This window comes from Nicotiana sylvestris, chromosome 6 (assembly GCF_000393655.2).
Source record: "Nicotiana sylvestris chromosome 6, ASM39365v2, whole genome shotgun sequence".
In the NCBI taxonomy this organism is placed as follows: Eukaryota; Viridiplantae; Streptophyta; class Magnoliopsida; order Solanales; family Solanaceae; genus Nicotiana; species Nicotiana sylvestris.
In genome coordinates, this window is record NC_091062.1 from 184,623,387 (window position 1) to 184,635,592 (window position 12,206).

Consider the following 12,206-nt stretch of genomic DNA (forward strand, 5'->3'; position numbering starts at 1 on the left):
ATTAATACTTTGTTTGGTACATTTTTTAACATGTGTATATCATATTTGGTATTATCCTATGCATAAGTAATGCATAGAAAACCATAGCATTAGTAATACCAAGGCTATTAATACATGCATTAGTATGGTTAAAGACAAAATTATCCTTAAAGTCCTTTAAAGTTAGAGAATATGAAGGACATTTTTGTAAACAACTATTTTTAAAAAAAATGGAATGCATTATAATTTTAATACACCATACCAAACAATAGATAAAAAATAATATCTGCATAAATAGTGCTTGCATTACTAATCATACATTACTAATATACTTTATTCCGCACTATTCTTATACACCCTATCAAACGGCCCCTAAATGTTATACTCATCATCGCATAGTCTTTAAATTCATCTAGAAATAGTATATCAAATAACAATATTTATTTTTCTTGATGTTCAACATAACCAATGACGCCAAAGCCTGTGATTTGTTGTTCTCTTTCTCTTTTTTACTTCAATTCGTTATTTTTTATTTTTTTTCTCAAGTTTCTTTTCTCTCAATTTCGGAGAAGATCTTAAAAATTTAATATACTGTGAAATGTTTCTCAAGAATGGATTTCAGATTTAAGGTTGAATATATTTTTTCTGTTTTTGCAATTTAATATATCTCAAAATCTCATTTGGGTCAATCTTTTTCCCCACCGAATCTGATTACGTATTTTGATCTTATCTTATCCCATCACTTAGATTGACTTGGTCAAAGTAGTAGTCAATTTCGAGTCAATATTGTAATTTTTCACAATTTGAGAGTGAAAAATAAAATGGAAAAAATGTGAAATATAAATGTTGAGATTATTTAGCACTCATTATATTGGAAAAGAAGTTAGAAAGCAATTACCATATATATAGTAACACATACATCCTTATCTTTGAAAGGTTTAATTGAAAACTTTGTTGATTTCATCGAATAGTGGATATTTTTGGCGGAATATATTGTTATTTTTATTTATTTAAAAATTAAAATGTTAGTATAAAATAGTACATTAGTATCACGTTATGATTATGTGAGTGTCACATATACGTGTTAAACAATTCACTTCCCACATTTAGATACGTCGATCAAGGAAAGGAACAGTATATTTATATCAACTATAGATAAAGTGAATGTTCTTATCTAAGTAAATTATAATTGAAACAAATTGAAGTGAGAAAAACAAAAGGAGAATGGAGATCAATCTGAAAATTTTCTATATTTTCAATTTTATGAACTTTTAAAAAGATAAGAAACATCATTGGTCGTCACTCATTCAAAATTTTCAAGTTACTCTTTCATTAAAAAGTTATAAACCTTTCTTTTTTTTTTTGAAATGTGAGTACACGAGAACTCCTAAATATATAATGAAATAACTTGCTAAGATAATGAAATAAATTACTTACTTAATTACTATTAATCACTTCCTTTAAATAGGTGTTAAAATTTAGATTTTGAAATGCAAGGAATTGACCAAAATTAAGTCATATTATACAGTCGTTTAGAGAAATTAACTCCCAAGTTGTACAGTTAAAATATTAACTCGTTAATGAACAGTGGAATGTTCGATGTCCATTTGAAATTATTATTTTTAATGTGAGAAAAATACAAATTAACATAAAGTTTGGATTCGACAGGGTCAAAAAATTTCACATAAAGCTCTTTCATATAAAAAACTTTCCGCGATGTTAATTTTCATATGAAGTTTCAAAAATAAGTTATAAATGCCTATCCTCAATAATATAAATTGTTTATAGTCTAAATTAATAAGGTCGAGAGAAAAAATTCATCCATTTAGGTAGAACTTACGATTTTAAGAAATATAAACTAGAAAATACGTAAAAATTCCATACATACATATTTCTGTCCTGCCAAAAAAAAAAAAAAAAAAAAAAAAAAACTTCTGCATAAGTTATTTGTAAATAATGCTAGAAAAAAAAAGTAAATAAATGAAATATCTTATTTTAACTTTCATTAAAAAATAAGTGAAAAATTAAAAAACATTTTGGATCATGTGATAATCTATACCTATATCTATATTTATATTATTATAAAAGCATAAATAAAATGTTGGTTTACAAAAATAACCTTTTAATATTAAGCGTAATAACTCACAATAAATGGGCATAACCGGAATTCTAGACATTAGCATTGTAATCCTATTAGTTTTAGGACATAACATTATACGTTAGGAATTTTACATGATTATCTTTAGGAATCCTATTAGTATAATTATTTTCGGACATAGATATACAATACTACATGTTAGCATGTAAACTTAATACCTTTAGGAATACGATAGATTTCCTATTAGTATAATTACTTCGGGATATGGACATATTTTTAGTCATGTAATCCTATTACTTTTAGGATATACTTTTTAAAAAATTTCTATTACTAATTCAATTTGAAAATGTATTATATTATCCAAATCCCTTTAGAATATATATATATATATATATATATATATATATATATATATATATATAAGTTATTATGCTTAATATCAAAAGACTAATTTTGTAAACTAATATTTTATTCATGCTTTTATAATAATATAAATATAAATTATTATCAAAGTACGAATACAATATCGATACACCAAAATAACCCTAAAATATTAAATAAAAGAACTCATAAGAAAAGGACATAATTGTAATAAACTTATTTCTTTGGACTAAAATAACTTCTACGTTAATATTTTTAATATTTAATATTTTAAAATTTATACAATCTTGTATATGAATTCTTATTAAAAATATATAAAGACATTTAATAAAATCAATTTCATAAGAATTCTCCGTATTGGTAATACATTACCAACACTCTATAATATTCAATACCAAGAAAAAATAAAAGTAATGTTAAACGGACTGCATAAAGCATTAAAATTGAGAGAGAAAAATTTTCATGATAATATATTATTATATTATATTTAAACTACCTTCCTACTCAAATAATAGTTTTTTTTCATGTAATATAGAAAAATATACCCATTTATTAAAAACAATTAAGAATATTTTTAAGAATATAAATGTGTGAGAAAGAAAAAGAGAAAGAAAAAAGTTGGTAAGAGTCAATGTCACTAATGATTTTGCAAACATAAAGATTTAAAAGTAAAATGCGAGATTGATCCTTTTACTCTTTGAAAATAAAATTTATGGTGAATAAAATTATAACTATGGTTAAATATTCAAACATGAGATGAACTAATATTAAAAATATGAATAACCAAAAAATAAATTATTTTTATGTTAAAACCAAATAATTAAATCTTTCAATTAATTATCTAGCAAGAGAATCTAATTAAATTATTTTTAAAATTTATCATATGAGTAAAATTATTTTTCATGTTAAAAAAACAAACTTAGGGTAATAAATTTACTTCATAAAAGAGTGTTAGAGATTAAAAAAAAAATAGATCACAAAGTAAAAAGGATTAGTATAATATTAAGAAGGTCATACAAGTGTTTGAGGAAGCACAATCAAAGCTAAATCTTGAGCAAGAATAAGCTTTGAAGACTATATTATAAAAAGTTGACTCTGGCATAGCAGGATTATCCTTTTTAGATGCCTCCGACAGAATCGAAATAATATTCCTATATCATGCATTACTTGAAAATGCTAGATTAAGATGCATGATATTGTTAGCACCACAAATATATCAAAGCAGAGCAATAGTGCTAAATTTATAAGGAAAGCAAAAGTGATAATATGGGATCAAGCATTTTTTGCTAAGCGTCAATGAGTTTTAGAGATATATTTGATATCAATGAACCGTTTGGGGAAAAGTAATAGTTTGGAAGGTGATTTCTGTCAAGTACGATCAATAGTCCAAAATTGACGAAAGCAGAAACTATAAAAGCTAGCTTACCAAAGTTATACTTATGGCCTCAAATAAAAAATATTCAAATGACAAGAAATATAAAAGTAAGAACAAATTCAGCATTCAGTAACTTCTTGTTTCGTGTTGGAAACAAAGAACAACATCCAATAAAAGATAATTTGGTTCCTCTAGAATACTTGATTATCAACCCCAATGGTAATAGTAGTGCATTTAATAAGAAAAATATTTACATCATTACATTAAAACATAATTCGTGCAAATTAGAGGATAGAAATTAAAGAGATATCTTAGCTAGCAGAAATGAATATGTTGATCAACTAAATAAACAAGTTGATTGCTAAGTTTTATGGTAAGAACGAAATATTTTTCAGTTTTGACTTAGCAGAAGATGATATCAATAATTACTACCAAAAAGAATACTTAAATACTTTAATACCAAATGGCCTTCTGCCGTACATGTTTGTTGTCAAGTTCATTATATTAGTGTCACTATATATATAATAAACTAAGTTAAAATTAATCTTACATTGCATATGGGTTGATCCTGAAGAAAAAATATGCCTGCCATGCTACTGAAAACTTAGATCCGCTGAATAACTTATGTAACAATACACATATGGTATATAGAAGTTTTCGCAATAAAATTATACATGCACAACTTATAATACTGATCAATGTGCTTCTAAGTATGTGTTTATTCCCGAATTCAACTTTCGTCTTCCGAAACTAAAAAATATCCTTTTAAATTTGTGTAAAAATAATTTTCAGTATGGTTATGTTTTGTAACTATAATAAATAAAGCACAAGGACAAACATCCTAAATATTGGACTATATATACAACGATATGTTTCTTATAAGAAATATATGCTGCACTTTCACGAGAGATATCCTACGTTGCTCGGACATGGGTGCGGGTGTCCGACACGGGTGCGAATCTAGAGGTCGGATCCTTCGAGTTGTAAATTCTAAGATTCGGGGATATAGATCCTAGTACGGATACGGGTGGGGGGTCCGGCTAAAAATAATTCAAAAAAATAAAAATATAAAAATATCTCTAAATTATGAGAAATATTGTGGAATACTTAGCTTGCAAAGTGTGAATTTCTTTATTCTCAAGTTGTAGATAAGTAAAGTATTGATTTCCTAGATAAGGTATGCTATTTTCTTTAGATTTACCCTAGTTTTAGTTTTGATTTCGGGAATCAAATTGTATCTTGTCTCGAATTTTTCTGTTTGATGAGGTCAAAGTATCCAAAATTGTTTGACTAGTTCTGATATACAGATCCCATACACACACCCATACTAGTGTTGTGCCGACATGAGTACGGCACCTAAACTACCATGTCGGAGCAACTTAAGAGATATCAATATCGACAACAAGAGTTCTGCTTATGGCTGAGCAACTGAAACATTAGAAGGAAACATATACCAAAAAAAAATTATCTATAAAGAAGTGTTCGGTAAAATACCATCACATTAGATATCTTTAAACCATAATACTTAATTATCTACTTAACATGACTAAATTGATCATTTGTGTAAGTTCTGATGATGTCCTTTCATTTTGAATTCACGTATTATACTAATATAATAATATTTTTTGGCATTTAGATGACTGTTATGTTATTATATATAAATTTTTTCTCATTAATTAAATTTTGTTGTTCCTTTATACCAATAAATTTTTAAATCATCATGTATCATTATTAACGTGCAAAACACATTTATAGATACTAGTATTTGAAATATGATCTCTTGATCAATGAGTTATCCTCAAAGAAACATAGCAATTCATGTTGTGGTATACGCTTACAAACACGAAGCATTTGAAATGGCCAAAACGAATAATTTTTTTTTGTTGTTTCCTTATTATTTTTTTTTAAAATCTTGGTGGGTATTCGGCTCGTCACATTAAACTAGTTGGTTAAAATACATTCTTTTGCTCCCTTTGTACAAGAAATATGTTATATAACTGTATTTCCCTCAAAATAAGAAGTAAAATTGTACATTTAGCATGACACGTCTTTTTCTATCAATAGAGGGAGCAAAAAAGTATTGATATGTCCTTTTTGTTTCTGGTCGGGAGAAGGCGGATTAAAGAAAAAACTCTTACACTGCCTAGTGTTGATTTAACAACGTGCGTCTAGTGGTCAGTTTTGTCATCTCAAAGAATAAGCGGATTTTAACCTCAGTACATTTCTTCTAGTCAGAGAAGAGTTCAGTTGCGAACGTTAAATTTGTAAGATTCGTAAAATCCAAAATTGAATATAAATTAGTTGAAAGTCAAAGAAAATCCAATGAAGATTATATTGCTTTATCAGATAATCAGATGTACAATGACCAAAATTGAATTTAGTTAGTAAATAGTAAATTATGGTCTTAAAATATTATTCCTTATTAAAAAGGGAAGACAGAAAGCAAAACCCTATAAATACTTGCCGTTTTTTGCCTTTGTTCTCACTTCCAACACTAATTCTTCCCATTCCCCATTAAATTCTTCCTTTTACAGACCCGATTTTTTCTCCCTTTAAACCCTAGCTGGCTTCTTTTTTTCCTTTTCTAAAAACCCTAAACTATAATGTCATTCAAACGATCTCGAGTTAGCCGCTCTGATAGCTTCGACCATCCCAATTACCCTAGCAGTTCATCTACTCAAAATCCAAACAAGTTTTTCAAGCCATCTTTTGCTGTTTCATCTCCTGTTAAGGCATCTGTTGGTGTTGGTATGAAGCTGTGTCAGCAGAGTCTTGGCAATTTTCTCAAGGAGTGCTTCTTTTGCAAGTCGAGTATTCAGTCAGATAAAAGCATCTTCATGTACAGGTATTCAAATCTCTCTATCTATATATATATATATAGTGTGTGCGTGTGTTCTTTGTGAATTTTCTTATATGTGATTGGATTGACTACCAACTTGCCTGAATCATCTGTTTGTTTGTGTACAGTGACGGATCCAGAATTTAAATTCTCTGAATTGAATGTATGCGTTTTCAAATATAAATCTTACATCTGTTTTTGTACTTGTACAGTTCTATGTACTGGCATTCCCCTACCTAGGCTATCTATATGTTTTTTGTGTGGATTTTTTTTTTAATATCATTCGAGTTGATTGGATTGATCAGGAGTAATTTTTTTTATCAGCGTTTCTAACATGCTTCGCTGTTTTCGAACATCATTTGTACTTCTGCAGCTTGACTAGTATGTACTCCTTTCGTTACTGTGAAACTGACATATCTTCCAATTTTTTTCAAATAAACTGACTACTACATATTTAGAAATTACATAAATAGTGTTATAACTCATATTAGTTAATAATTCAAAATAATTTTAAAAAGATTACGCTCAAGAAAAATGTATATTTTTTTACTCTCCAAACAGTAATAGTGCCAAGGAAAAAAGAGGAATATAGTGCCACATAAAGTGGTACTGAGTGAGCATATATTTTGTTTTCTCAACCTGTTATGAGTCTACCTGTGATTTAGTTTTTCAATCTAACATTAGTGATTTCTGGTAGTCCCACAGTATTGTTACTATATGTGTGCTTTGAAATATAAATCTTATTTTAGTTGTACATATTTTTCTCACACGCATATAGGATTCGAGCTGAAATATAAATAATCTTACATGGACTTTACGTTTTCTCAAAGATTGAGCTTTAATTTAATACTTAATTTTCAATCACTCTATTGAAAACACAGGTCTCTTGCATTCTGCAAAGAAGAATGCCGTGCAATTCAGATGCATTTTGATGAAGAATTAATGAAGCAAGCGAAGTTATCAAACAAAAAGGTGCAGCATTAATAGATCGAGCATTTTGCAGATCAAGTTTCTCATACTTCAGTCTTCCTATAGACACTATATATATATATATATATATGGCTGTCAATTTTTGGTGATGAGCTTTGCACTTGGGGTCTTGTATAATGAATATGTATTTTCTTTTGTATTCTGAAGTAGTATACTAGATCATGAATTGTACCATATATACATTTGAACAATATTGTGTTATGAGACTCATGTTAATTATTTTACAGTTTGTTCAGTCATTCTCTTTGAAAATGCTTACTCCCTCCGTTTCAATTTATATGAACCCATTTGACTGGGCACGAAGTTTAAGAAAAAAAAGAAAACTTTTGAACTTGTGGTGTAAAATGAAGCACCTATATTTTGTGTGGCTATAAATCATTGCATAAAGGTAAATTGTTTCCAAATATGGAAAAATGTCATTCTTTTTGGCATGGACTAAAAAAGAAATAGGTTCACATAAATTGAAACGGAGAAAATATCTTCTTATGTCTCTTTTTGGATTTGCCTATCTCGAAAATAAAAAAGGTAGATTTTGCACCTAGTACTTTAAGTATATTACTACCCTTTGGTATGGAAAAATTAATGCGTATTTTCACATTAATTTATCACTTAACCATATAAATTAATATCGAACGGCATGTGAAAAACTGGACATTTTATATTTGAAGAAAAAAAGGGGACAGAATCTATTTAGATTGAGAATAAGTCTAGATTCATTGAACATAATAATGCAAAGATATTGTAATATGTTCTATCTTTCATTGTATTAAAGTTACTTAAGTTATTAGATGTAATTAGAGGTGGTAAAATGGTTAAAAAAATAGTTAATCACCCATATTATTCATTAAAAAATGGATTGGATAATGAACCATTTAAAAACGGGTCAAATATGGATAGAGAACCATATTATCCACTTAGAAAATGGTTAACCAATGAATAACTAATGTGTTTAACTTTTACATTATAAAGCCTCAAATTGGAGTTCCTCAAAGTTTGGAAAACAAAAAATTCTCTCATAAGTGATCATATTTAAGAAGCCATGGATAATATGGATATCAATATTATCCGCCGGATAAACCCATTTTTATCCGTCTAAAATACGGGTCGGATTGGATAATTTATCCCTTTTTAAAATTATCCGTTTTGACCCGCTCATATCCGACCTGACCCGCCCGTTTGCCACCCCTAAATATAACAAATTATAAGTAGTCTGAATTAGGGAGCGCATTACTTCCTTTTCGGAATACCAAAAAGAAAAGAGCATTCTAAATACTCCTAATGCATAGTTTAATAACTAAGTGTATAAGATGTCAACAACAATTTCATGGTGACGGAGCATATAAGATCCGCTTGCCCAATCAATCTGAGTACTTACCTAATTTTGCTAGTTTTTTTGTATTTATACGATCGTAAATACTAAGTATAGAATATTTATATTTGACTGTAGAATAAACTTACCTTGATATAGGAGTAGTACAGTTAGTTAACTTATTATACATTCATAAACCTCATATATAAAGATTTAGATTTTTCAAAATACTCCTTTCCTTGGTGGTGTATCCTTTGAAATAACGAATGTAATGAGCGCCACGTACGAGGGGCATAGCCACACTATGCTAAGGGTGGTCAAGCGAACACCTTTCGTCCGAAAAATATACTGTATATATAAGTCAAATACTACTGATTATATATATTCTATTTTGAACACCTTTAACATATAGTTGAATGATGCAACTCACCGGTTCAGGGTGTTCAAAGTGATGTTGTATTGGAAAAAAACTGAGTTTATATTTAAAGATGATATGGCATGACACGTGGATTAATTAAATGGTCAAAGCGCAGCAATTGACTAAGAGGCACGGATGGAAACAGCCACGAGAAGAAGAATTCAAATAGGCACGAGACGACGTATAGATACGAGTCTCGTACCAATTTAAGTTATTTACAGCCAACGGATAGAAGACATTGAAAGCAAAGATCTGGTGACAAAAAGGAGTCCAAATTCATTATTAAATACTTGATACGTTACGAAATTGGTATTTAATAGGAATGATTGTATAACGGCTTATTTAATATCATTTATTACTCATGATTATATCATTAAAGCTGAGGCTTCATTCCTTTACCTAGAATTATCTATAAAAGGAAGAAGTATCATCATTTGTAAGGACACGGAATACTATTGAGAATTTATTGAAATACACATCTATTTGCTTCTTTACCATCGTTCTCAAAAGTATTTTATTTTTGTCTCCTGATTATCAGTAACCCGAATTTCTTTTTAGCTTTGACCAAAGACTCAGATTTTTGGTTAAACAAATTGGTTCCGTTACCGGGAATCTGATAATCTTTCCTTTTAAGCTATATCTTATCTATTGTCGTCACCATGTCAAACAACAACGCCGACAACAATAGTAATAACACATTGGGAAACCATGAGAATCAAATACATCAAAATCAAGATAACGTGGTTCCCTCTCCTCTAAATTCACCACGTCAATCTCGTGAAGGCACTCCTGTTACTGAATCCCGTGCTGATCAACAAGAGCAATCTGAACATTTTGAAGGAGTTACAACTGAAGCTTTGCAAAAGCTAATTGATGCACAGGTCGGCAAAGCTCTTCAGGCACTTGTTAGTCGATTGCCTGCTGCGCCACCTACACCAACTCCTAATAATAATACATTGGAGAACCCCCGTTCTGGTCTTGATAATTCTGGAAACGGAGCAACCCCCAGTGAACCACAAGAAGGGGGACCAGGTAATTTAAATAATTCATATTTGCAAAATTTAGTACTAACCTTGCAGAAACAGCTGAAGGAACAAAATGAGCGTATTGAACAAATCCCTGGAGTTCCGCCTGTAATAAAAGGAGTAGACATGGACAAATACTCACAACAACCATGGAAGCCTAGTGCTGCTCCCCTTCCAATTCCGAAAAAGTTCAAAATGCCTGACATCCCGAAATATGATGGTACTACAGACCCACGTGACCACGTGACTGCATTTACAACCGGCGTGAAAGGCAACGACTTGACCAAACAAGAAATTGAATCAGTATTGGTCAAGAAATTTGGAGAAACACTCACCAAGGGTGCATTAACCTGGTATTCTCTTTTATCTGAAAATTCTATTAATTCTTTTGCTGAGCTTGCAGATTCTTTTATTAAAGCACATTCGGGAGCACAAAAGGTTGAGAAAAGGATGGAAGATATTTTCAAAATCAAACAAGGGGATTCGGAGTTGCTTAGAAACTTCGTTGATAGATTCCAACGTGAAAGAATGACTCTACCTCGTGTGCCTGACAATTGGGCTGCTATAGCTTTTGCAAGTAATTTAAATGACAAAAGTTCTGAAGCCACGAGACGACTCAAAGAAAGTCTTCGAGAATTTCCTGCAACCACATGGAATGATGTTTACAACAGGTATAACACGAAGCTGCGAATCGAAGAAGATACCGTACCTAAGCTCCATCATGAAGAAAGGGGCGGTACCCGAAGGTCAGAAACCGAAAAAAGATCAGGTAAAAATAGGTACGATCCATATATGGTACCCGCAGGAAAGGACCCACGGTCGAAACAAGATAGCCAGCAATACGATCAAAAGTCAAGGAACCGGGATTCTGGCTCTTCTTCAAAGTTCAGGAATGATCGGAACAGACAAACTCGTAGCTCGTAGATCGGAACAGGAGTTTAAAGGCACGATTCAGTGGATATAATTTTAATGTCTCTACCTCCGAGCTCGTAGCTGTTTTAAGAAGCATGAGAGATAAGGTACGGTGGCCAAAAGAGATGCGGTCAAATCCAAGTAGACGCAATCCGGATCATTGGTGCGAATTTCACAACGATCACGGGCACAAAACTTCAGAATGCAGATTCCTGCAGAGTGAAGTGGATCATTTATTGAAGCAAGGGTACCTCACTGAGTTATTTAGTGAGAAAGGAAAACAAGCTTATATGAAAAACAGACAAGAGCCACCACAACCTCCTTCACCCAAGAGGACAGTGAATGTCATAAGCGGGGGAGAAGATATTCATGGCGTAACCTACACAGCTTCCAACAAGGTTTCTAAGGTAACGATTACACACGGGAAACGGGTGCGGCAGGTCCTTGACAATGAAAGCATTTCGTTCGATGACGCAGATACCGAAGGAGTGACAACTCCACATAATGATGCACTGGTAATATCTTTACTTGTACATGATACTAATGTAAAACGAGTTTTGATTGATCCAGGGTGTTCTGTAAATATTATATTACTAAGAGTACTGCGGGAAATGCAAGCTGAAGACAAAATGTTACCTAAGGCGCACACCTTGTCAGGCTTCGACAATTCAAGTGTAGTAACAAAATGTGAGGTAATACTAACAACTTTTGCTATGGGTGTTGTGAAGGAAACTAAATTTCAGGTAGTTGATATGGAAATGGCTTACAATATGATCATGGGAAGACCATGGATACACGATATGGATGCTGTCCCATCAACCCTGCATCAGGTTATTAAATTCCCATCACCACGGGGAATTTGTCAAATTCGTGGGGATCA